This window comes from Myotis brandtii, unplaced genomic scaffold (genome assembly GCF_000412655.1).
Source record: "Myotis brandtii unplaced genomic scaffold, ASM41265v1 scaffold432, whole genome shotgun sequence".
In the NCBI taxonomy this organism is placed as follows: Eukaryota; Metazoa; Chordata; class Mammalia; order Chiroptera; family Vespertilionidae; genus Myotis; species Myotis brandtii.
In genome coordinates this window covers 1,162,476-1,190,365 of record NW_005366520.1, presented here as the reverse complement: position 1 = coordinate 1,190,365, position 27,890 = coordinate 1,162,476, and the positions used below count along the sequence as shown (strand labels likewise).

The 27,890-nt window shown below is 38.6% G+C and overlaps 1 pseudogene; it reads right to left on the bottom strand.

Moving 5' to 3' along the window:
* Positions 1 to 7,535: 7,535 nt before the first annotated feature.
* On the bottom strand, positions 7,536 to 9,260 carry LOC102252922 (annotated as a pseudogene).
* Between the last annotated feature and the right edge of the window lie 18,630 nt (positions 9,261 to 27,890).

Below are 27,890 nucleotides of genomic sequence, written 5' to 3'. Positions count from 1 at the left end.
AAGTGATATGTAAGGGAAATATATGTTATTAACAGTATTTTAAAAAATCATTAATAATGATAAACAGTGTTAAAATCTGTATTTCCCAAATTTTCACAAGCGGAGATATATTACTTTCATTAGTATTACACACACACACACACACACACACACACACACACACACACACACCACTGGAGTGTAAGCTTGTGAGTTGGATTTTCAAGCTTTTTATGTCTATAAGAGACTGATCTGAAGGACAATAGTCCACAGTGAAAAGACGGGGCTTATAGAGCATTATAGTTTGAAGATGTGAGCTTCAAAGGACAGTTTTTAAATGAAGACAGACAAAGTCTAGATCTGGAAAAGATAATGAGAGAATGCAGCTGACATCTCCTGGCCTTATGGTAGCTCGGATCTAAGAGAAAGCATAGCACATCCTGGAGAAAGTGACAATGAAATTGGAGTTTTCAATAAAAATCAGGATTACCTTAAGGTAGCACTTCTGACCCTGAAGTCATTCTGGATTTTTGCCATTTCTACTTTCTACATTTACTATTGTTTTTCTCAATATTTTTCTTTAAACCATCTCATCACCTCTGTCATTTTTGAAAAAAAATCAATGTGCAAAAACAACTGATATATATTTTCTAATATACATTAACATAAAATACAACTATTGAAATTTAAATATTTATCCAATGAACAGCTTAAAATTATCTTTGAGATATTACTTTAGAGCAAGAAGACAAAGGTAACTTTCTCTAATAAGACTGAATATGCAGATAAGAATAATTAACAATGGAGTAAGTGCAAGGGTTTATGGGGGGTAGGTTGGTGTGGGCAGAGTAGATCTTCAAATGAGAGGACAGAGTACTATGCCAGAAGAAACTGCATTTGGGTATGCTTAAGTATGAAAGATGAGAAGCATGAATTAAATTATTTGATCTTTAAGCATTCACCTTTGGTTAAAGTTATATTAAAAATGTGAATTCTAGAACAGGTGTCATGGACTCTGCAGGTATCATGTTCTTGGAGCAGGGCAGGAAATGCCTTTGTGGCCTAATGGTACTAGAACATTGACTCCAGGTAGTAACTAAGCCCTGAGCTAGGTATTTTTTTAATATATTTTATTGATTTTTTTACAGAAAGGAAGGGAGAGTGATAGAGAGTTAGAAACATTGATGTGAAAGAAACATCAATCAGCTGCTTCCTGCCCACCCCCAACTGGGGATGTGCCCGTAACCAAGGCACATGCCCTTGACCGGAATTGAACCTGGGACCCTTCAGTCCGTAGGCCAACGCTCTATCCACTGAGCCAAACCGGTTAGGGCCCTGAGCTAGGTATTAATCTCAGATTGTTGGCTAAAACTCCTCTCTGGTTTCAGAAGGTAAAAGCTACTTCATATTTTCTCCCAAGTTATAAACAAAACCAAACTTTCCTTTTAACATGTGCACTTAATTTTGTAAGGAAGAGAAGAGGAAGATTATGCCTTTTTTGAAAGTGAGTCAATGTGTCAGAAATTTAACACAAATGCCTGAGGTTTCTGATTTTCCATGTCTGGGGTGCTTTTTTACACATCTACTTAAAAGACATGGGAAGAAGAAGAAAATGAATAAAATTCTCTGCATTAAATAAAAATTATCTTTAAAGTCATTTATGAGACTTGAATCAGTAACCTAGATCACATCTCATCAAGGAATAACCAAATTAATAGGTATACCCCACAGTCCTTCAGCATGAGGGGATTAAAAAATCAATAAATACTGATAACATACTAAAAAGAAAACAATAGAAATGCATAATTGTCTTTAGTAAAAGTCCTCAACCAATAATTTTAAGAATTCTAATATTTCCCAAATCACTTCCATTTCCTAACAGGGTACCAGTTTGGTGCTTGTTATGGCTTTAATATGAGCATCTATATATAGAAAAGCCCAGTAACTATTATGGTGGAATGACCAGAACGACCAGAAGATTGGTCACTATGATGTGCACTGACCACCAGGAGGCAGACACTCAATGCAGGAGCTGCCCCCTGGTGGTCAGTGTGCTCCCACAGCAGGAGCGCCGCTCAGCCACAAGCCAGGCTTATGGCTGGCAAGCGCAAAGGCGGTGGCGGGAGCCTCTCCTGCATCCGTGGCAGTGCTAAGGAGCAGAGAGCCAAGCGGTGAGCAGTGAACAGGCAGGCCATAAGGAATGGCGAGCCAAGCAGTAAGAAGTGAGTAGGCGGGCAGTAAGGTGGGAGCCGGAGGGCAGTTAGGAGTGAGGGGTCCCGGATTGGAAGAGGGCGCAGGCTGGGCTGAGGGACCCCCCCGCCCACCCGCATGAATTTCGCGCATCAGGCCTCTAGTCTCCCTATGAAATGCTACAAATAGGATCACATCTCTAGTCATTCCCACCCTGGCCCCTTCCTTTTTTTCTAATCCAGCTTTTCTCTCTTAAAGTGGTTGATGCTATCAATAAGTATTGCACTGAGCCTCTATGTTTTTCTGACTCAGGACACACTTATTCTTTCATGAGACTGGTAAATCAGTCAAACCCACTGTATTGTGGCTGGGCCAGGTAATGATTTTTCTCAAGGCAGTGAAACTGTTAACACCCATCTCCATCTCAGTGACACGGCAAGGTTGAGGCTGCCTCTTCTCCTTTTTTATAAGCTTGAAACATTTCTATTTTACACTAATTCCTAACACCTCTGTTTATCCTCTTTTTCCCAAGGCTCAGGAAGAGTCTATGGAGTACTTGTCCACCACTAATGAGTTCATCAATTCCATCAGTCAGTTACCTAAGAAATATTTGTTTAATGAACCTCTGTTCTTTGTCAGTTCCTCTTCCAGGCACTGAAGATACAGAGGTAAACAAGACAGCAAAATTCCCTCCTCTCATGGAAATTATATTTCAGTAAGCAAATTAATAAAATAATATTCAGTGATAAGAAAAAATAAAACAGAATAGTGCCTGCTAATAAAGCAGTTACCATTATAATTATACTAGAGGCCCAGTGCACGAATTTGTGCATGGGTGGGGTCCAGCCAGCCTGGCCCCAATCAGGGAAGATTTGGGCTGGGCCTGTCAGGAGGGAGAGATGGCGGGAGGTTGGCTGGCCGGACCAGCTGGGGGAAGAGGCCGCGGGTGATTGGCCAGTGGACCATAACCCCAATTGGGGTTGGGGAGCCGGTTGGGGATGGGGCCGGCCATGGGCAGGGGCTGTGGGCGGTGGGCCAGCCGGCCCAGTCCCTGAATGGGGTAGGTGGGAGGGTACCGATCAAGGGTCAGTGGCCTGGAAGAGGGGCCATGGGTGGTTGGCTGGCCCGCCCTACCCCTGATTGGGGTGGGGGGCAATCTTGGGTGGGGCTGGGCAGGGGGAGGGGCTTCAGGAGATTGGCCAGCCAGCCCCACCCCCTATTGGAATGGGGGGAGTTATCAGGGGTGTGGCTGGTGGGGGAGGGACTGCAGGAGGTTGGCTGGCCAGCTACGCCCCCTATTGGGATGGGGGTTGTGATCAGGGGTGGGGTGGCCAGGGGGAAGGACTGTGGCTGATTAGGGTGGTAGGAGCCCATCAGGGGCTGCAGGAGGTTGGCTGCCCAGCCCTTCCCCCTATTGGGTTGAGGGGGTGTGATCAGGGGCAGGCTAATTGGGGCACGGCTAGCCAGGGGAAAAGGAGGAGGTGTTTGGTCAGCAGGCCCTGCTCTTGATCAGGGTGGGAGAGTCCAATCAGGTGCCAGTTGGCAGGGGGGAGGGCCCATGAGGTTGGCCACTGGCCACAACCCCTGATCGGGTTGGTTTGTTGGCCACAGTGGGCATCATAGCAATCGGTTGTTAGGTCATGGCTGTTACGGTAGCTGTCTTTTTATATATATAGATCTATTTGATGTTCTATTCTAATAAAGTTAATATTCATTTCAATATCTATGAGTAGACAAAAAAATTAGGCACCAGAGACATAATTCCTTTACTTTGCCCATGTGTGAGGTCAGGTTTGTCTTCCCTATCTTCCTTACAGCTGAGCAGGGCACTTTTCTGGGTAACCAGAAGTCTTCCCCAAAGTTACTCTGGATTCAGTACTTGCAAGGTCTATTTCTGCTTGTTAGCTTTCCACTATCTGTAGATACTAGGATTGCCTCTGTTGGTCAACACACTCCCTAGCTTATCTAATAAAGAGGGAATATGCTAATTGACCCTCAAGCCATCACAAAGATGGCGGTGCCCATAGCCAATAAGGAGGGAATATGCTAATTTACTGTCCCGCCCTCAAAGATGGAGGTGCTCACAGCCAATAAGAAGGGAATATGCTAATTGTCTGCCCCAACCTCAAAGATGCTGGTGCCCACAGCCAATAAGGAGAGAATATGCTAATTGACTGCCACACCCTCAAAGATGGCAGTGCCCACAACCACAAGATGGCAGCACCCAGTCCCCTCAGCCCCGCTGGGGTGGTGGGCGCGTGGCAAGGCCGGGCCTTGCCATGCACCTGCCTCCGGAGTCCCCCAGTCCCCTCAACCCTCCAGCCACCCAGGGCCGCCTGAGGCTCAGGGAACCAGGGCCAGCCAAGGCTTGCGCTGCTGGCAGTGGCAGCAGCAGAGGTATGATGAGGGTGTCGCCTTCCCCTGATCACCGGGTCGCCTCCCACCCCTGAGGGCTCCTGGACTGTGAGAAAGGGCAGGCCGGGCTGAGGGACCAACCTCCAGTGTATGAATTTTCATGCACCAGGCCTCTAGTCTAGAAATAATCTTGTAATGGCAGGTTGCCATTAATTGGTCTTATTGTTTAAGGTCCAAACTTTCACTTCTTTTCATGCCCACCGCGCCCCTTTTTTTCTGGTCTAAAATTTCCTCTTTTTAATGCTATTCCATTGGTACACATTCACCAACCCGCATCTTTTATTTTTTATTTATTTATTTTTATTTATGTTTATTAATTTCAGAGAGGAAGGGGGAGGGAGAGATAGAAACATCAATGATGAGAGAGACTCATTGACCGGCTGCCTCCTGCATGCCCCCTATTGGGGATCGAGCCCACAACCTGGGCATGTGCCCTTGACCAGAGAGAGTAGAACCTGGGGCCCATCAGTCACCGGCTGATGATCTATCCACTGAGCCAAACAAGCTAGGGGCAACCAGCACCTTTTAAATAGATATTCTAAGAACAGAGAAGCAGGCAGTGTTATATAGTATCAGAGGCCTGGTTCACAATATTCGTGCACTAGGAGGGATCCCTTAGCCCGGCCTGTGACCTCTTGCAGTCCAGGACCTCTTGGGGGATGTCTGCCTGCTGACTTAGGCCCACTTATATACATTGATATTGGCATGATATTATTGATTAGTTTTCCCTTGAAGTTTTTATTTCAAAATAGGTATGAGAAGGCAGGTAGTATGGAGGGATGAAAGAAAAACATTCAATCACAGAGGAGAAATTTGTCAAGCTTTTGTATTCTCATTTTTTATAGCTCTTAGAATACTTTCTACTCTTCACTTTCATTAACAAGCACAAGGAGATTTATCAGTGTCAATATTAATTTGTACCCAAATTCCTCTACTTATCCATTCCTTAATTTATCAAAATCATGATAGCTATGATGTAATTTATAAGATACTGCCAGGAATTCTTAACTGTAATTGTTAGATAACAAGAGAGAAAATGTTCCACTGGTGTCATATTTACAGTGAAGCTTCTTTTCACTTGTTCTCTATGTGGGAATAATGGGCTGAATCACAATTGCTCTCCAGGTCAAATCAGTAGCACCTCCCCAAGATTCATTTTGTTCTAAGGCCTGAGGCTTAGTAGGGAGGTCTGTAGATATAGCCCTAGTTGGGTTGAGGAGAAGCAAATCTGAGTTTGGGTTTAGAAGTCAAAATACATCTATTCTTCTTATGTACTGAAGCAACTTCAATTTTTCCTGAAAACTGTAATATAAAGGATTTTAAACAATTTTACTGTTGGCTTAAATGAGAAATTTTATGATGTGTTCCATTTCAATTCAAGGCAGCCAAAAAATGTTCACAGATAGAAAAACAGTTCTCAATTAAACAACAAAAACAAGGTAATATAAGTAATAACAAAAAAATGCAGGTAAACACAGTTTGTACCAAAATGCAATGTAACTACCATTTAAAGGAGAGAGATTTAATAAAAGATGGTGAATAGTAGAGTGAAGAGAATGGGTACAAGAGACTCATTCTTTGGCAGGTATGCTTTCCTTTTTATACCATTTTTTTTGCGATGCTTTTCTCCTTTTTATACCATTTTAAAACCTTTCTTTTTTCAGTCCTTCTAAAGCTCATGGATACTCTACATAAAACTTCAGTTAAGTTATAGCTCAGAAAAACAGTTTTAGGACAGAGGTATTCAATGCAAAATAGAGCCAAAATGTGCGTGGTACAAAATATTAGGCAATAGTCCAAGTTCACAATAGACCAAAAAATATCAAAGAAGATATTATTTCATTTATTTTTAGCATATCCAAACATAGTGTACAATTCAAATTTGTTCATATGATAGTCTCTCACTAGACAATCTTATGATGAGTAGGTTAGTGTGCCTTTGCCTGAAACCATAATGTTAAAATATCATCTAATGTACAGAAGTTATTTAAGTATATAACTTTTTTAAAAAAGTTGTAATACTGAGAAAAAAATAATTGTCTGAAAAATGAAATAACTTTTCAAGGATCTGAATGATGAAAGTACTTACCTGAATAGTCACTCTGTATGGTTAAGACTGTAGTTTTCTGCTAACCTCTCTTTTGGATCCCTATCTGAAGCTGAAAAAGAAAAAAGACTCTTTCTTCATAGGGCTACTGAAGTGCCTCTGTTCAGATTCTTTGCTTTTGAAAATAGATACACATACTATGAGGCATGCTTTCATCCAAACTGTTAAACAAAAATTCTGCAAAGAAAAAAAAAATCAACAAACAGATATTGAGTTTGATAGGGTCAGCTATGTCTTATACCCCCATTTCATGGGAATATAGACTCAGCGACATCTGTTATTGAACCATAATTTAGGAAGACTCCTCCTACACTAATATACTGTTTGTGTTAGATGTCTATATAACGTTGTATCTCATACGTAGGTAGAATTTTCCAAGACATAAGTAAGACACTGGCAATTCATATTTGCAATTGAATTATTTTGCCAAATTCAAATTAAATTCTCTGTGCCTAAATTTCCTGTAAAATAGATATGTAATATGTATTTCCTTCATAGCAGGGATAAAATGAGGGAATAAACCAAAGTTTTTAGATCTGTGCTTGATGTATTACTGTCACACATCCTTTACCACCAAGAAAATACTTTATTTAACAAACCACCAGAAAATGTGTTTCCTTCATAGCAGGGATAAAATGAGGGAATAAACCAAAGTTTTTAGATCTGTGCTTGATGTATTACTGTCACACATCCTTTACCACCAAGAAAATACTTTAGTTAACAAACCACCAGAAGCTATCCTCCTTCCTTCCTTTCTTTTCTTTTTTTGTGTGCCTTTGATCATATTTTTATTCAAAATTAAATCAGCTGTCCAAAGTGATTTGTCCTTCATGGAATAAACAAATTTAAGTTTATGCCACTGGCTTCTTTTCTTCTGTGGCGGGTTTCTTTTCTGCCGGCTTCTTCTTAGCTGCTGGTTTCTTGGTAGCTGCAGCCTCTTTCCCCACCAAAGGCTTCTTCTGCTTCTTGATGCCGACAGCCTTCTTTCCTTTCTTCCCAGCCACAGGCTTTTTGCCTGGAACCCCCTTCTCATCTGATTTGGCTTCTAGTGCCGCTGCTGCTTTATCCACCAGAAGCTTGTGGTTCTTGGCCGGGTGAAGAATGGTGATCCGTTGCATGGTGTTTGCATATGGGTTTAGCTTCAATATGATCCTCAGGGTTTTCCGTGGATTCTTCTTCAGGACTCTGCGTCCTTCCTTCCTTTCTTTTCTTTTTTTGTGTGCCTTTGATCATATTTTTATTCAAAATTAAATCAGCTGTCCAAAGTGATTTGTCCTTCATGGAATAAACAAATTTAAGCTTATGCCACTGGCTTCTTTTCTTCTGTGGTGGGTTTCTTTTCTGCCGGCTTCTTCTTAGCTGCTGGTTTCTTGGTAGCTGCAGCCTCTTTCCCCACCAAAGGCTTCTTCTGCTTCTTGATGCCGACAGCCTTCTTTCCTTTCTTCCCAGCCACAGGCTTTTTGCCTGGAACCCCCTTCTCATCTGATTTGGCTTCTAGTGCCGCTGCTGCTTTATCCACCCGAAGCTTGTGGTTCTTGGCCGGGTGAAGAATGGTGTTCCGGCGCATGGTGTTTGCATATGGGTTTAGCTTCAACATGATCCTCAGGGTTTTCCGTGGATTCTTCTTCAGGACTCTGCGGTGAATCTTCTTGCGTGGTGCTCGGAGCGCTCTTTGGGTTTCTGGGCTTTTCAAGATTCTACGAAGGTCTGTATTGAGCATCTCGTGCATGGGAAGGCTGTAGTTATTCTTGAGGAAATAGCTCTACGCCAAGTGCCATCAGCTCATCTAACTTGCAGAAAGCACTTTCAGTTCAAATGCAGAAACGGCCCACCTCCAGGTGCAAGTTTCAAAATGGTCAGTTTGCTGACATTAAGCAGAGTAATTCCAGGGATGTTTCTGAAGGCTTTGATGATACATAGCGTTGTCCTCATTATAGATGATGCAAGGTCCCCTGTGCTGGATACAACATTTCTCATTTTGCCCTTGCCAGCCCTCATTCGCTGAGAGGCATAGACCTTTTTTGTATCATTCCAGGCCTTAAGTTTCTTAAGAAGCAAAACGGCCTCCTCGGTTTTCTTATAGCCTTTAACTTTATCTTCCACCACCAAAGGAAGTTCAGGAACTTCCTCAATACGGTAGCCTTTAGACATGGCCAATGCTGGTAAGGCCTGAGCAGCTAGGACTGAGCAGATGGCATATTGTTTCTGTGTTGTGTTCACTCTGCAGTGCCAGTGGCGCCAGGTTTTGGTGGGTCAAACATGTGGCCTGCCCCACACGTATTTCCATAAGCACCCTGCCAGAACAATGAGTTCCACCACCTCGGACTCTGAGAATTCAAGCCACAGCTCTGCCAGTACTACAGGACCTGGTACTGGTTTGATGCCCTGCCAATTCACTGACAGCATAGGGCTGTCTATTGTTTTTGCTCAAGTTGGTGTGAACGAAGTTCCCAATATCTGGTCGAATGTGAGCCTTGAATACAGCAGGCAAAGTGACATTTTTGCTAGATGTTTCCCCCTTTTCAGAGTACAAAAATATCAGTGGAGGAGCACAGGCCATGGCAGGGAGAGGTGAAGGCTGCTATCCTCCTTTACTTAATAGTGGACAGTTTAAATGCCTGAGTTAAACTGAGTTTAGCCTCTACCTATAGCAGAACATGAGAGTTGATGGTAGACAAGAATGGGGCAAGAGATCAAAATTACTGGAGATTTTGCAAATATCCCTTAGGACATACCTCAGGCACCAGAAAGCTGAAGTATTTGGGACACTGAAGAGACTGATCAGCTTTAAAGTGAGACTATTTTATGAGTAAGTTTTGCTTCTGTCTATCATTATGGATTATTTGTGAAACTGGATGTTGGTCCTGGCGAGGCAGGGAGCATCTCTTGACCCTCACTAAACAGAGTGGCTGGTCTACAATTTATACCAATGGTTCTCAAACTATCATATCCAATGGCTCCCCTTTTTAACAAATACTTTCAATACTGTCTTTATCATGCAAAAGTTAGATTCATAGTAGATATAACCTACCTATACAATAATAAAAATCATCAATCTATATATAATGTAATTAATATAAGGGAGAAATCAAAGAAATGGAATTTATTTTTACCTAAAGAAAATGTAACCCTAATGCTGTGGCTTAAATGATTACATAGGATTAAACTCCTCCCCCCCACACATACCATTTTCCAGTACCCGATGACTTATGAATTCCAGACAGTTTAGCTCTACTGCTAAAATAAATATCAATAGTGTGAAATGCCTCAGGGAATGATGCTAAAGCTAATTGCAATATCAAGGCTTCTTGTGACCTTAGGGAAAACAAACTTCATGGAGTTATGTGTTACCATAGGAGTTGTGCTTGGGAAGTGATGATATGGGACCAAGGATGCCTGGCTATGAAAGAAAAGAAATATATATAGAGAGAGAGTCTCTTGCTAATCTGTCATTTGTCAGTTTCATTTGGAGGCCTCCAAATATTCAGCATAAGAAGGTATAGAAAAAGTATTTTTCTACCTGGACAATAGTGTACTAGCTAGAGGGAACTGAGAAGCAGAGAGGAGTATTTTGTGTTTGAAGATAGAAGAAACTTAGACAGGTTGATATGCCAAGGGGAGAGGGTCAGTAGAAAGAAAATGGTTGACATAATGGAGAATGAAGTTGATCAATGAAAGGTGCATTTCTTGTACACACAGCAGGATGAATGGGAAGAAATTGTGAAGGAATATTTTTAGACTACAGAAGAAAGTAGCCATGGGGATCATACAAAAATATTTGTGGATTTAAAATCAACTCAAGGAGCCCTAGCTGGTTTGGCTCAGTGGATGGAGCGTCAGCCTGTGGACTGAAGGGTCCCAGGTTTGATTCCCCGTCAGGGCACATGCCCAGGTTGTGGGTTTGATCCCCAGTGTGGGACATGCAGGAGGCAGCCAATCAGTGATTCTCTCTCATCATTGATGTTCCTATCTCTATCTCTCTCTCTCCCTTCCTCTCTGAAATAAAAAAAAATATTAAAAAAGTAAAGTAAAATCAGCTCAAGGAGAAAGTTTGGGAATTCTTTAGTTTTATCCAATATGTATAATCATTAAATTTAAATTATACCTTAAGTAGATCTTCAGGGGATTTATTAACTTAGTTTCAATTAATTCTTTGTAGTTATTTTATTAACCATTTAAGTAAATTATAATGTAAATAAAAATTGTATGAATCATAAAATTATAGCTTAATAATTTTTCACAAACTGTATAAACCCTTATAATCACCATCCAGATCAAGAGGCAAGGTGGGCTGTTATCACACTCCCTAACAGCCCACCTTGCTCTTTTCTAGTCACTATCTCCTCCCAATGGTAACCACTCATCTAGATACTAAGCCAGAGATTACTTTTGCATGTTTTTTTAACTTTATAAAAGATATGGAATGCTACAATATATACTTTTTCTTATCTGACTTCTTCCACTCAACATGTTTTGAGATTTGTTGTGTGGTTGTAGTTATTTCATTCTCATCACTGTGTAATTTTCAATTATGTATATATGCCCCCAATGCATTTATTTACCATTCTACTCTTTTTTAATCGTTCTTTATTATTGCTGAAAGTATTAGATATGTCCCCTTTTATTCCCCATTGACCCCCTCCAGCCTGCCCCTGCCTCCCAGCCCCAGGCCTTAAGCACTCTATTGTCTGTGTCCATGGGTTAGGCATATATGCATACAAGGTCTTTGGTTGATTACATCCCACCCAGTCACCCTCCCCCGCCTTCCCTCTGAGATTCCACATTGTTCCATACTTTCATGTCTCTGGATCCACTCCATTCATCAGTTTATTTTGTTACTTAGATTCCACATATGAGTGCTATCATGTGATTCTTGTCTTTCTCTGACTGGTAGCATGATATTCTCCAGGCCCCTCCATGTTGTCTCAAAGGGTAAGATAGTCTTATTTTTTACTGCTGGATAGTATTCCATGGTATAAATGTACCACAGCTTTTTATCCACTCATCTACTGATGGACACTTGAGCTGTTTCCAGATCTTAGCTATTGTAAATTCTTAGGATATATTACTAGAAGTGGGATCACTGAGTCAAATGGCAGTTACATATTTAATTTTTTGAGGAAACTCCATATTATTTTCCATAATGGTTGCACAAGTCTATATTCCCATCAACAGTGTACTAGGGTTCCCTTTTCTCCACATCCTCGCCAACACTTTTCATTTGTTGATTTGTTGATGGTAGTCATTCTGACAGGTGTGAGATGGTACCTCATTGTCGTTTTGATTTGCATCTCTAGGATGATTAGTGACTTTGAGCATTTTTTCATATGTCTCTTGGCCATTTGTATGTTCTCTTTGGAGAAGTGTCTATATAGGTTTTTTTGCCCATTTTTTAATTGGATTGTTTGTCTTCCTTCTGTTAAGTTGTATGAGTTCCTTATATATTTTGGATATTAACCCTTTATCAGATGTATCATTGTCAAATATGTTCTCCCATACAGTGGGATCTCTTTTCATTTTGTTGATGGTTGCTTTTGGTGTGCAGAAGCTTTTTATTTTGATGTAGTCCCTTTTGTTTATTTTCTCCTTGATTTCCTTTGCCCTAGGAGATGTATCTGTAAACATATTGCTATGAGAGTTGTCTGATATTTTGCTGCCTATGGTTTCTTCTAGGATTTTCATGGTTTCACGACTTACATTTAAGTCTTTTATCCATTTTGAGTTTATTCTTGTGTATGGTGTAATTTGGTGGTCTAGTTTCATTTTTTTTTTTTTTGGATGTACCTGTCCTATTTTTCCAACACCACTTATTGAAGAGACTCTCTTGACTCCATTGTATTCTCTTGCCTCCTTTGTCAAATATTAATTGAGCATAATAGCTTGGGTCAATTTCTGGGTTCTCTGTTCTGTTCCATTGATCTATATGCCTGTTCTTGTGCTAGTACCAGGCTATTTTGATTACGGTGGCTTTGTAGTATAACTTGAAATCTGGAATTGTGATTCCTCCAACTTTGTTTTTCTTTCTCAAAATTGCTGCTGCTACTTGGGGTCTTTTTGATTCTATATAAATTTTTGGAGTATTTGTTCTAGCTCTTGGAAATATGCCATTGGTATTTTAATGGGGATTGCATTGAATCTGTAGATTGCCTTGGGTAGCATGGTGGACATTCTAATGATGTTGATTCTACCAATGCATGAACACGTTATATTCTTCCACTTGTTTATATCTCCTATCTCTTTTTTCAATGGCCTGTAGTTTTCTGAGTACAGTTCTTTTGCCTCCTTGGTTAAGTTTATTCTTAAGAATATTAATTTTTTGTTGCAATGGTAAATGGGATTGTTTGTTTAGCTTCTCTTTCTGAGAATTCATTATTGGTGTATAAAAAAGCCTTTGGTTTTTAGATGTTGATTTTGTATCCTGCAACATTGCCAAATTCATTTATTAAATCTAGTAGTTTTTTGGTGGAGTTTTTAGGGTTTTCTATGTACAATATCATGTCATCTGTGAATAATGAGTTTTACGTCCTCCTTCCCAATTTGGATGCCTTTTATTTCTTTTTCTTTTTCTTTTTTTTTGTCTGATCACTGTGTCTAGAACTTCCAGTACTATGTTGAATAGGAGTGGTGAAAGTGGGCATCCCTGTCTTGTTCCTTTTCTTAGGGGAAATGGTTTTACTTTTTGCCCATTGAGTATGAAGTTGGATGTAGGTTTGTCACATTTGGCCTTTATCATGTTGAGGTATGCTCCTTTTATTCCCACTTTGCTGAGAGTTTTTATAAAAAATGGGTGTTGGATTTTGAAGGATGCTTTTCTACATCTATTGATATGATCATGTGATTTTTGTCTTTTAATTTGTTTATGTGATGTATCATGTTTATTGATTTGTGAATATTGTACCAGCCTTGAATCCCTGGAATAAATCCCACTTAGTCATAGTATATGAACTTTTTAATATATTGCTAGATGCATACCATTCTACTCTTGATTGGCATTTGGAAAATTTCTAGTTTTGAATATTATGAATAGTGCCACTATGCATATTTGTGGTCTTCTTTTTTTTGTTTTGTTTTACACACACATTTCTGCTGTATATGCACTTAAGAATAGAAATATAGAGTCAATTGTTCTTTTTTTAACTGCCAAAATTTGTTGGTCCATTTTACTAGCATGGAGAAACAGTGACATCTGGTGCGTGAAATAATAAATTTCAGGTCTTAGTGTATATTTGAAAACTTTTAAGGAATCTATTCTTAAAGGTAGTTTGCAATCTTATTCTAATATGAATCATTATGTATAATCAGCTTATAGCTCCTAATTTTAATGTTAAAATTAACCTAAAATGTATTCACTTGGAACATTTAATTTAAGATAAATTTTTTAAAACATAAATAATTGATAAAACCAAGTAATTAGAAAAGATTAATAGATTTGTGGAAGAAATGCTATACTAACATGCACTAATGCCAGTATTTTTAAAGCAAATTGCTACCCTTAAAGTTGCTACACATGAAATATTTTTAGGGTTTTTAAAATTTCCTTTCTAACTTAAACCAGTGAAATACGAGCAAAATAAAATACAAATACACATAAGTAATATATTTATAACATAATTAGAATGTATAATTAATTGATGTGTAGGAATTTTATTGAATTCAGTTAAGGGTGCTCTCTGTCCCTTGGAAATGTTTCTAGCTCTCCTGAAAGAGCTACACTTTATTTCCATTATATCATATGATTAGGAAACACACATGTATATAATACTTTATTTTTTGTTTGTATGTGATCTTTGTTGTCACAAAATAGGTGGAGTGATTTAGGTATGTCTTTTAAGACATTGTTTGGATTTATAGCTACAGTTCCAGAAGGATAATATAGTTTTCTTCCTTGACACCATGAAGCTCATAAATCAAGGTTTATCACTCGGAAACTTAATGCTTTTCAACATTTATTCCACAAATGTTTATCATAAACTTTTATCTGCCAAGCATAGTGGAGTACTGGGTGAAGTTTCTCTTTCTCCCTCCTGCCCTCTTTGACTGACTCCATTCCTTTGCTTCTTTTGTTCCTTCCTTCTTTCTTTCCTCCATCTCTCCAACTATGAGAAAAACCTAAGTCACATGCTTATAAAAACGAATCACCTTGATGACTGGAGATGCTGAAGACACAGGAGAAACTTGGAGTGATTTATGAAACGGAGAAAGCAAAAAATCAAGAATGAAGCCCACTAACTTCAGTTAGGAGAAAGAACCCCTTTTGAATTGTGTCAGGGGAAAAAGAATGGGGGAGTGTAAAATAACAACAGAGTGGCAAGAAGTTGAGGAAAAATTGGCTACTAATTTCTGTGAAGCAATGACTGAGTTTATGTTCTGAAAGTGACATTGGAAGAGGTATCTTGCTAGTTGAAGAAAGTTTATGGTAGTAACTGTTGACAATGGTTGAAAGTGGAAGCAAATAGAATAAATAGACAGGATTCCTGACAACACTGAAGGCCCAGTTGAGGCAAAAGTTCTTTTTTAAAAAATATATTTTATTGATTTTTTTACAGAGAGGAAGGGAGAGGGATAGAGAGTTAGAAACATCAATTAGAGAGAAACACTGATCAGCTGCCTCCTGCACGCTACTTACTGGGGATGTGCCCATAACCAAGGTACATGCCCTTGACCGGAATTGAGCCTGGTACCCTTCAGTCTGCAGGCCGATGCTCTATCCATTGAGCCAAACCGGTTAGGTTGAGGCAAAAGTTCTTGAATGTTAATGGTGCTAATCATCAGCAATGCTCATCAAGCAAAGTTTAGTCAGAGAGGAGGGCAGGTGCATTAAGTTGGGTTGAGTTTTTTAAAGCCTATACATAATAAAAGATGAAGGGCCAGAGAGATAGTCTGAAAAATGATTATGAAAATATTTCATGGAGTTGATGTGGATCTAAAGATAAGGAGTGTTTTTCAGATGGATTTTGACAGAGACTATTGATGATTCTTAGGTACTTGGCAATTAGATGATGACAAAATATTATGGTAACAATGAAATAGGAGAGCTGGTAAGATGAGAGAGGTTAGGGCCTGAGGGAAATTGGAAGTTTATAAGTTTAAGAAATATTTGCAGCGATGAGTGAGGTAGGAGTGTGTGGCAAATACGAAGCAAAGATGGAAGTCATTGAAAGTGAGAAAGTCAATAAAATGAGAGGCAAAGATATTAGATGGATATTGATAGATAACCAGAATAATTGCAGAACTTAAGAAAGTCGGAGTGACTTTAAAAAGCCTCTAATAAATGAGGGGCAGTGATCAGGATGTTAGTAAATGAGAGTAGTATTGGTGAGAACCAAAAGTAAGTGATTGAAAGACATTAATAATTTTCAATATAAGAAGATTAACTGATTAATAAGCTTATAAAATAATGTCCAACTTTGTAATTAATAAAATATCTGTAAATTGAAAAAATGGGAAATAATTTATTTTGTCTATGAAATTAGCAGAGATAAAATCATTGTCAAAGGTATAATGAAATAGACACTCTGGCAGTGTGGATGCAAACTATTCAAACACTTACAAAAGGAATTTAGCAATATTTATTAAATATGTATCAATACCACCCTGTTGGGGGCCAGATGTAAGCTGGCAAGGTCCTTGCACCTGAAGGGGCTAGCTAGGCTGGGACCCTTACCCACACCGTTTTCCCAGACTTGTTTGGATGGCGATTATCAGTAGAATGAGAGCAACATTTGTAGAATGAGAACAGCCTTTCATAGCTTACCAAGAAGTCTGTAACTATTTACTGAGATATGCTGTACTGAGAACTTGTCCTTCTGCTGTGTCTCTCCCTTAGAGATTAAGAGGAACAAAGAATACATTCCTCTTGACAGACCTCCTATTCAGTGTGTTATGTATAAATAGGATTGTGTGGCTAATAAAGTTGCTTCAGTTCATCGAGAGAACTGGGGTCCTCCCGACCCCGCTTTCCTGTCTTTCTTTCTTTTTTCAATTCCCACCTCCCTGCCTCAGCCCGGCTCAACCCTGTCAGGCTGGCCCTGACACACCCACCCAGCAGGCTCAGTGGTTGAGCGCTGACCTATTAGCCTGGAGGTTATGGTTTGATTCCAGGTCAGAGCATATGCCTGGGCTCCATCCCCAGTGTGGAGCATGCAGGAGGTAGCCGATCAATGATTCTCTCTCATCGTTGATGTTTCTCTCTCTCTCCCTTCCTTCCTCTCTGAAATCAATACAAAATATGTTTTTTAAAATTGTGATCCCCGAGAAAAGGAAAGCAAACTATTGTGAGGTTTATAGTATATGTAGAAATAAATATATGGCACATTATTGCAAAAAATAGGAGCAGTGCAAGCTGAATTTTATCACTGTTTCTTACATAATATGTGGTGACATAATATTAATTCAAGAAGACTGTGATTAATTAGGGATGTATACTGTACATCCCTAGAGGAAACAAGCCAAAACCAAAAATAAACAAACAACAAAAATGAGCAAAGAACTTCACAAAGCAGTATTAGCTAAATAGCCAATAGAAAGATAATATAAAATATTAAAAATTTTACTAACCCCAAAGCCAAAAAAGAAAAAAGAAAGAAGCAAAGAGCAAATAGAAAGCAAATAACATCATGGAGATTTGATCTCAATTACATGAATAATTTAAATTCAGAGTTTATCAGACTACATAAAAAAAACAAACACCAACTATTTGCTTGCCTACAAGAGAACCACTATAAATATAATAGTAAAGATACATATGATATGAAAGAATGGAAAAAATACACTATGCAAACACTAAGCATATGAAAACTGGTGTGCTCTTCAATGTCAGACAACATTGACTTCAAGACAACAAGTATAATTAATCATAAAAGGGTCATTTTATAATCACAAAATAGTCATCAAGACATAACAATCCTAATGTGAATACACTCAATAATATTTTAAAATACACAAAGCAAAAATGGATAGAATAAATGAGGGCAAGGGATACATTCCGAAAGTTAGCGATTTTAATATTTCTCTCAGTGTATAATGAGTAGACAAAGTATCACCACAGATCATCATAGAAGATTTAAAAAACACTATCAATCAACATGACCTAAGTGTCATTTACAGAACACTATATCCAGTATCTGCAAAATACTCACTCATTTCAAGAAAACATGGAACACGCACTAAGATAAATCACATGCTGAGCCATAAAACATACACTATATTTACAAATTTCAAAATTTTGAAATCATATTTCCCATCCACAACGAAAATAAATTTTAAAAAGTAGTAAAACAACATAGATAATGTGATCCAAATTATGTTAAACAGTTAACCCTCCAAAACAGTGTACTCTAAAGCTATAAAAATATTCACATACATGTATAAAATATAACTGGCACAATATAGATCAAAGATGCATCTTAACAGAATGAGAGTGAAAAAGAGATTGAAGAGGAACATTCATGCTTTATTTATATGTATATTTTTATCGTCAGATTGTTTTTATTCTCTTATTACTTGTTGATACAATATGTCTTGTAAATAATAAATAAGTGAAAACAAGAGAGTCCATAAAATGTTTGAAATAGCAGCATACTGAAGAAGGACCTGCCTTACCTCTATCAAAGAGATTTAGATAGCTATGGTACTTGAGGTACAGTTATAGGAAGAAATAAAGTCCTAATAAAATAGAGTTCAATAACAGACATATTACATATGAGAATTAAGTAGATAATAAAGGTGGCATTTAAAATTGCTGGGCAAATAATGTAATCAATAAATGGTGTTAGAAAAATTACCTAAACACTTGGGGGAATCTTAGACATTGTTCCAGCTGTACTGTCCTTCATTCTCTATTTTGGGGCACATGGTTGGATTGTATTTCCTTGCCATCTTTGAAGTTAGGTGTGGCTCTGTGACTTATTTTGGCCAATTCTTTCCTGCTGTTACAGTAGTAACTGAAGTCTATATTGAGACAGGACTTTGTCAGACTGGCTCTTTGAATGACGCAATGAGCAGAATGCCCTCTACCTGACTGCATGCGACAGAAAGCACTAGGGACAAGTACATTTTATTGTGTTTAGTCACTAGAGTTTGGGTGGGTTTGCTATTACACTATAAAATGATTAGTGTAAAAATTGATCTCTAGAATTTTGGAGGCATTGTAATAGAAAACCCAAAATTTCTTGCATTGGCATAAAGGCTGGGAAGCAGGTGGGAAGAAAATCGTTATTTGATGTTGGAATATTTCTCCCTACTCTGCAGTAGCAAAACTTATCGCAAAACTTTTGCTCAAAATGATGTGGATGACTAATTATGTATCTAATGAACTTTTTGTCCTAAGGGGAAAATATTGGAAAGCAGAGTGATAGTAACAGGCTTTGGCTAACACAGACTGAATCTGGCAAAATATTACAAGAAGGTTAGCGCCAATAGAAAATGCTACATTGCAAGCATAAACAAAAAAACACTATTATAGAATCTATGAATCTGTGAATTTGTAGGGATGGAAGAGAAAACTGTTCCTCAACTTCAAAGAGCTAAATGTAAAAATGAAAAATAATTTGAACAACAAAAGTAATTTAAAACTCAGCCTTAGTTTATTCATAATTGCCCCAAACTGTAAATAACTCAAATGCCCCTCAGTGAGAGGATGGAGAACTCACACAACTGGAAAACACCATATTCACTCCCTGAATCCACATACCCCCACACAGATACTGACTTCTTTCTGAATACCCCGCCCATCCCCTGCGGCAGATAATTCCTTAGTTGAATGCTGTGATGATCCCTGTGTCAGAGAATACCTCAGCTCATGTCCCTTCCCCTCACCCAACTGCAGTATAAAAAAAGCGCCCCCCCCTCTGTTGGTGTGAATCCACGTGCCCTTTCTTTGGGGTCCGTGGGTCTCCTGGGGACGCAGAAATAAACCTTTCCTTTCTTTCTTTTCTGATTAACTCGACTGTCTTTATTTCTTACGCTGCCTCCTGAGCCACCTAACCTAACAAAAAGTAATTTGGGATAAATTAGCATTCCTGAGAAGGAAATACACTTTTTCCTCAGAGATAAAAATAATAACTAATTCTTGAGCACTTATGGTATGCCAACTAGAACCAATCTACTAAACACACTTATATAGAGAGCTATACTTTATCCTGAATCCTTACAACATCCTGTGGTGGAAGTATTGTTATTCCCATTTTAAGGATACTGATGATCAGAGAGATTAAATAATTTGCAGGAGATTGTTTAGCTAGGTAGTATTGGACCCAGGCAGATCTGTCTGACTGTTAAGTCCTGGTAGCTATCTCTATATAATGCAGAGCATAGAATGAGTGATCAGAGAGATTTTCAGGTGGGAAAAGGAAGTTGAGTAAATTATAATCAAGAGACTCCATTATAGCAACATTATAAATTGGGCCATCTGTTGATTGTGAGGGGATTAATGAGGTAAAGTCAAGTTGAAGCCTTGAGTAGAGTGGGGGAAATTAAAGGAGGTTGTGATGATTTTGACATTATTTGTTCTAGTCTTTGTCCTTAAACCTTTGGGATGAGATACCATTCCTTTCTCAGTTACATTACAAGGAAGAAATCCTACAGCACTTTGCAGGAGACCCACAATAGTATTCATTCAGTGCAGATTATCATAAGAATGTGCAATTTGAGGCCCTCCTATTTTGCAAAGACCAATTCTAATCCATTCCCCAAGTCCCATTCATTTCTGTGTTTCTACTAAACACACTTATATAGAGAGCTATACTTTATCCTGAATCCTTACAACATCCTGTGGTGGAAGTATTGTTATTCCCATTTTAAGGATACTGATGATCAGAGAGATTAAATAATTTGCAGGAGATTGTTTAGCTAGGTAGTATTGGACCCAGGCAGATCTGTCTAACTGTTAAGTCCTGGTAGCTATCTCTATATAATGCAGAGCATAGAATGAGTGATCAGAGAGATTTTCAGGTGGGAAAGGAAGTTGAGTAAATTATAATCAAGAGACTCTATTATAGCAACATTATAAATTGGGCCATCTGTTGATTATGAGGGGATTAATGAGGTAAAGTCAAGTTGAAGGCTTGAGTAGAGTGGGGGAAATTAAAGGAGGTTGTGATGATTTTGACATTATTTGTTCTAGTCTTTGTCCTTAAACCTTTGGGATGAGATACCATTCCTTTCTCAGTTACATTACAAGGAAGAAATCCTACAGCACTTTGCAGGAGACCCACAATAGTATTCATTCAGTGCAGATTATCATAAGAATGTGCAATTTGAGGCCCTCCTATTTTGCAAAGACCAATTCTAATCCATTCCCCAAGTCCCATTCATTTCTGTGTTCTGTTTATAAAGACTATGTCACTGAAATTATTGTGTATTCCTGAGGGTGGGAGAGAAACTTTGAAGTGTAAAAAGAAATTCTAATTTGCAAATGAATGTCATACTGATCTCTGATGGATTGATTAACCTTGATTTCTCAACAAGTTTTTAGAATCTCAGAAAAGAACTGGAAAACATAAAGTGTAAAATCAAAACACTCATAACATTAATGAAACACAGGCTTGGCTCAGAAATATCTTTTCTATGAATAGCACGCCGCTAAATTATAAAGTTCATGTCAGTTTCCTTTTACAAAGGAAGCCCTGGATATTTTCAAGTTGGATTTGGTGGGTAACATTTAGTGTTAAAAGTATTAGGGAACTTTCATAAAGCAAAATTGAATTGATTCAAATATAGTCCATATGAAGAAATTTTAGAAATCATCTAGTTCAATTTCTTCATTTTGCTTGTTAGTAAAATAGCATGGATTCAACAATTTTATTTTAACTCATGAAAACTTGTTAATCAACTGCAGCATACCTGTCAATAAATTTGTATTGTATTTATAGACTCCTTTATCATCCTTTCTTTTACTGTACCTACAAGGTGACAGACTAACAACGTAAAAAGTAAAAGACAAAATTACACTAAATAGTAACGGAGGAAGGCATGTAACAATACTATTACATGCACTATATTTTTTGTTCACTTTGAGGCAGAATAACTGGAAAGAACACTGGGTTAACAGAAGACAGAGTTCCAATCCACTCTTCAGGACTCACTTTCCGCATTTTATGTTCTTGGTTCCTCTAGTAAATAAAAACCCTACAGTTTTTGAAATTAAAATAAGAATTGCAGCTTGATTATGGAAAATGCTCAATAATTATTTACTTGAACAAAAACATGAATAATTAGCCCTAGACAGCGTAGCTCAGTTGTTGGAGCATTGGCCTGTGGACTGAAGGGTCCAGGGTTTGATTCTGGTCAAAGGCATATACCTCAGTTGCAGGCTCAATCCCAGGCCTAGGTTGGCAGGTGTGGGAGGCAACCAATCGATGTATATCTCTCACATCGATGTTTCTCTGTCTCTCCTCCTCCCTTCCACTCTGTAAAAATCAATGAAAAAATATCTTCAGGTGAGGATTAACATATATATTATATGAAAAACAAACAAACAGCCATTTATCTTGAATAGCATTGAGATATTTGGAGAGTAATGTATGAGTCTGATAGTCTCTGAGGCTTCTTATAGATCTATAGTCTTATGATTATGTCCCCAATGCAGTAGGTGAAATAAGTGCTCATCGTTGAAGAGTTGATCTATAGATTCATGAAATCTTACTGCATTGCTATTGGTTCACACATGTGCCCTAGCATCACAGAGATGGCATCAAGACTGTAAGTAGATATACTTTTGAACTTTTATAAGAAAATAATTTAAGTAGAGCTGCATTGAATAGCAGAAAACGAGTATTTACTCTATCAGAGCTCGAGTATTGGTTAGAAACGGAGTCCTGAAAACATAGTTAAAAGTTTTCAGAGATATCTTATAAAATGGAAAGAACTATTACAAAAGGGGGAGGAAATAAAATGGAAAAAGACCCTTACACATAAAAGAGTTTTTCTTTACACAGGAATGATAATGACAACACCACTGCTCTTTTACAGTCTCTCTGGGAGTTTTTCTCACCACAGCTGTTACAGAAGAATGAAAGCCTCAAGCCTTGGGAATGCTGCATTTTATTGTCTGTAGCTCTTCCATTAGGTCACACTGTTAAAGGCACAGCTCTTTCCTAAGGGAGATTTTTCCTGCTTCATAGCAGCCTCTTAAATTCTGCCTGCAGCTGCTCTGTTCCCTTCTACTCCATGCAGACCAACCTCATTAAAACAGGATAAAAGTGGTTCCAATGGAATGTCTATCACTGTTGGCTTAACCGCTTATTATAAATATTTAAAAAATATAGTGTCAATTTTTGGAAAATAAGAGAAACTGTCTTACAAGTTGTATCTGGACAACTCTAGGAATAAACAGACATGAAATAAGACTGCTAGCATTTACACAGCACATATGCTTGGCTTCCTCTATGATGGAGCACAGGAAAGGTACAAAGATGATGCCTCACTCCCTGAAGGATAAGAAAGGGAAACGCCAAGTGTTCAAAGTTTATTCTCATTTGCCTATATGCCAAACAATGTCAGGATCCTCCCATAGTAGAACGAGGAGTAGAGAATATGGTGATCCTGCCCTCTTTTCAATTATTTATATTTTTTCTTTTTTAGTTGTTCAGGAACCCAAGTTTAAAAAAACCATCTTCCTTTCAGTGAAATGTCAAAGGGAGTTTCCTCTAACAGAATGCTGACTCTTCCCCCTACAACTCAGTGAGGCAATGTCATCTGATTTTCCCCTTCTTTTTTCTGCTTAAAGTCTGGGCTCTTTGCCGAAACTTAGATCAAACTCACAGGTATTAAACTTAAAAATATGTATACATATTTTATTATATGAAAACCACCCCTGGCTAAAAAAAAATATATATAGTAGACAGAGGCTTTCTTTGTATTTGAAGATGGGAACTGGAGCATGTCCCCCGAATCCAAATCAATAGCAAACTACCTTTCCCACGCCAAGCAGCTGTTGGACCAACTGACTGGGGCCTGGCGGGTATAGACAGGCTTTGGCTCTTCCAAGAACAGATGGAGAGAAATGAAAGACCCTTTGTCCTTCTGGTCTTAGAATGCCTCTGGAGATCAATGATGGAAAGCTAGGAGGTGTTGATCAAAATTATGTGGAGAGAGAGTTTGCCCTACAGAAACCAGCAACTGCCCAGGAGGAAAGATGAGATTTCCTGAGAAAACCTACTGGTCTCCACCAGCTAGCAACAATAGCCCAACAGGTGGTGCGTATCCTTACTAACACCACGGCCTGGGAAGTGATAGTGTTTGCACATGGATGCAAGCAGAAAAAGTCTCCATGATGCATCTATTGGGGCCCACAAACGGCTGTTTGGTATAAACTAGTCCCTTGCTATGCATAATGTTGTCCTTGCCCCGCCCCCCTAAAAATAAACAAAACACAATGGTATCACTGGTTGCTTAATAAAATGTAGAATCACAGGCCCCAACACAGATTTATGGAATTAGAACCAGGACTTTAATAAGATTTCCAGGTGGCCATAGGCACATTAAAGCTTTAGTAGCCTGCAGATATAGAGACAGCTCCATTTCTCTTCACCCATGGTATTATCACATTAAGGTAGATTAGAGGCTGGACCCAAACACCTCTGAGAAAATTAAGATTCCCACCCACGGTGGCTCTTAACTAAGGACTGCTGAAGGGTACTAATAAGCACATCAGGAGATAAATAACATTGTTGATATTGAGAAATTTGGTGTTTGAAATAAAAAGTTAATAGATGATTGTGAAAATATAATGGTCATTGTTAAGACTTGAATGAGTGGTCTTAAATATTAAATTTTTTTAAAAAAATGCTTCAAAACGAAGTAAATAACACCCACAAATGGAAATAATGAGGAAAATCATAAAAGAGAAAAATTCAAAAATCCTAAAAGTCAAATAACATTGGTTCTAGAGGAAGAAAAATATGAGTGGACATAAGAGAAATTATTTATTTCACAAGTAGTAGAAGAAAATGTCCTATTCTGAAGATAAATTGCAATCAGATTGACAGGATTTAGCAAATCCCGTTATTTGAAGATGGGAACTGGAGCATGTCCCCCGAATCCAAATCAATAGCAAACTACCTTTCCCACGCCAAGCAGCTGTTGGACCAACTGACTGGGGCCTGGCGGGTATAGACAGGCTTTGGCTCTTCCAAGAACAGATGGAGAGAAATGAAAGACCCTTTGTCCTTCTGGTCTTAGAATGCCTCTGGAGATCAATGATGGAAAGCTAGGAGGTGTTGATCAAAATTATGTGGAGAGAGAGTTTGCCCTACAGAAACCAGCAACTGCCCAGGAGGAAAGATGAGATTTCCTGAGAAAACCTACTGGTCTCCACCAGCTAGCAACAATAGCCCAACAGGTGGTGCGTATCCTTACTAACACCACGGCCTGGGAAGTGATAGTGTTTGCACATGGATGCAAGCAGAAAAAGTCTCCATGATGCATCTATTGGGGCCCACAAACGGCTGTTTGGTATAAACTAGTCCCTTGCTATGCATAATGTTGTCCTTGCCCCCGCCCCCCTAAAAATAAACAAAACACAATGGTATCACTGGTTGCTTAATAAAATGTAGAATCACAGGCCCCAACACAGATTTATGGAATTAGAACCAGGACTTTAATAAGATTTCCAGGTGGCCATAGGCACATTAAAGCTTTAGTAGCCTGCAGATATAGAGACAGCTCCATTTCTCTTCACCCATGGTATTATCACATTAAGGTAGATTAGAGGCTGGACCCAAACACCTCTGAGAAAATTAAGATTCCCACCCATGGTGGCTCTTAACTAAGGACTGCTGAAGGGTACTAATAAGTACATCAGGAGATAAATAACATTGTTGATATTGAGAAATTCGGTGTTTGAAATAAAAAGTTAATAGATTATTGTGAAAATATAATGGTCATTGTTAAGACTTGAATGAGTGCTCTTAAATATTAAATTTTTTTAAAAAATGCTTCAAAATGAAGTAAAAAACACCCACAAATGGAAATCATGAGGAAAATCATAAAAGAGAAAAATTCAAAAATCCTAAAAGTCAAATAACATTGGTTCTAGAGGAAGAAAAATATGAGTGGACATAAGAGAAATTATTTATTTCACAAGTAGTAGAAGAAAATGTCCTATTCTGAAGATAAATTGCAATCAGATTGACAGGATTTAGCAAATCCCGTGCAAAATTGAGAGGAAAAGACAGATCAGACATGTCATGATAAAGATCCCTGGATTCTAAGATTAATGAGAGCATTTTACAAACTGTAGATGGAAAAAAAAAGTTGCTTACTAAATAAAAGATTGACATTAAGCTCATCATTAGGAAGCTAATGGAGTCAGAGACATAGACCCCTGAAAGTATAGGTTGCAATTGTTAGGGAGGAAAAACATTTTATTCTACCCTTCTAGGTTCCTTGGCTGGTCAAATTAACATAAGATGGATAAATAAGAAAAAAATGAACTTCGATTGCATGGGGCTCCATAACATCATGAGGGGCCAAAGACAATCAGACAATTGAGATTTATATGCCATCCAGAGTTAAGGAAAAAGGAGTAGTAGGGGCCTGGGACTTCTAAGAGGAGAAAAGCAATTCACATAGAGATGAAAAAACAAGTGTTTGCCAAAACAAAAACAAAAACAAAAAAAAACCCAACAACAACAACTTGCTAGAGACATTGGGACACAGAACAGACTTTGGACAAGCACTACATGCCAAGTTTCTACCAGTCTACCACAAAGAATATACTATTCTTTGTAGTTATCTCTGGTGATAGCTTTAACATATTTCATATTTCTTAGAAAGATATTTTTACTATATATTCTAATATATATATATATATAAAAGAGAAACATGCAAATTGGCATCACTCCGCTATGCCCACCAGCCAATCAGAGTGACTATGCAAATTAACCCAACAAAGATGTCGGTTAATTTGCATATGCAGACACGGAGTGAAGACTGAAGGCTCCAGCCAGAGTGAAGACTGGAGACTGAAGACTGAAGAGGCTTGGCTTCTCTGCTGCAACTGGACCAAAGGCCTGGGTCCCGGGTATCGGAGGAAAACCGGTGCCAGCAGCCAGGGGAAGGAAGGCCTATTGCGAGAATCTTCATGCTATGGGCTTCTAGTATATATATATATATATATGAAATATACAAATTAGGCCAGGATGCCATAATGGGTCATGACCAGACAGGAAGAGGTTGCACGCACAGGTGAGGTCCGGACCAGAGATGGAGACAGAAACAGGGGGCCGGTGAGCCTTCGCACCCAGGCTCGGGCAGGCCCCCCGGAGCCGGAGTGGACATGGACGCAGCCCCGCCTGCCGCAGAAGCAGTGTGGCTCCCTCGTGCCTCCTGAGGAAACAGCGGGGCTCCCTCCCGGCTCCTGTGGGCACAGGCGGCTGGCTTCCATCTCCCGCGGAAGCCACACAGCTCCCGTGGAAGCAGCACGGCTCCCCGCAGTGCGCTGCGGTTCCCGCCGGCACCCATGGAAGCTGCGGGCGAACTACTGTGCACGGTACTGCAGGATGGGCTACTAGTATAATCATAATATGATAAAATTAGAAATAAATAATGAACTTAAAACTCTAATGATTTGGAGATTAAGGAATACACTCTTGAATAATTCTAAACTCAATGGTAAAATAAAAGTGTAATTATAAACTATACAGTATTACTGAGGAATACTGCAAAAATACTCAAGGGAACATATTAAGTCTTAAATGTCCTGGTAGTTAAAGATATAAAGAAAGGAAATTAGTATATGTCTCAGGCAACAAAATCAAAAGAAAATAGAAGGGCATGCATAAAGCTAAAGCCGAAATTAATAAAATGGAAAAATTATAACTAGAATAAATAAGTTCAAGAGCTGATTCTTGATAAGTCTAATAAAACAGGAAGATTTCTTAGAACTTTGATTAATACATCGCCAATGGATATATTTAATGATTTGGAAGAAAATTTTAAAGGTTTGGGAGGAAAAATTTTAATCAAGATAGGAAACTCAAAATATATTGAAGAAAAGATAGACATATTTAGCTATCTGAACATTAAGACATAGTGCCTGAAAAAAGCATACCATACACAAAGTTGATATGCAAATTATAAATAATAAGACATTTGAAACATATGACAGATAAAAAAACAATGTCTATACACAAAAACTCATAGAAGTAAATCATAAGCAGATGGATATCCTATTAAAATTATAAGTATTAAAATGCAG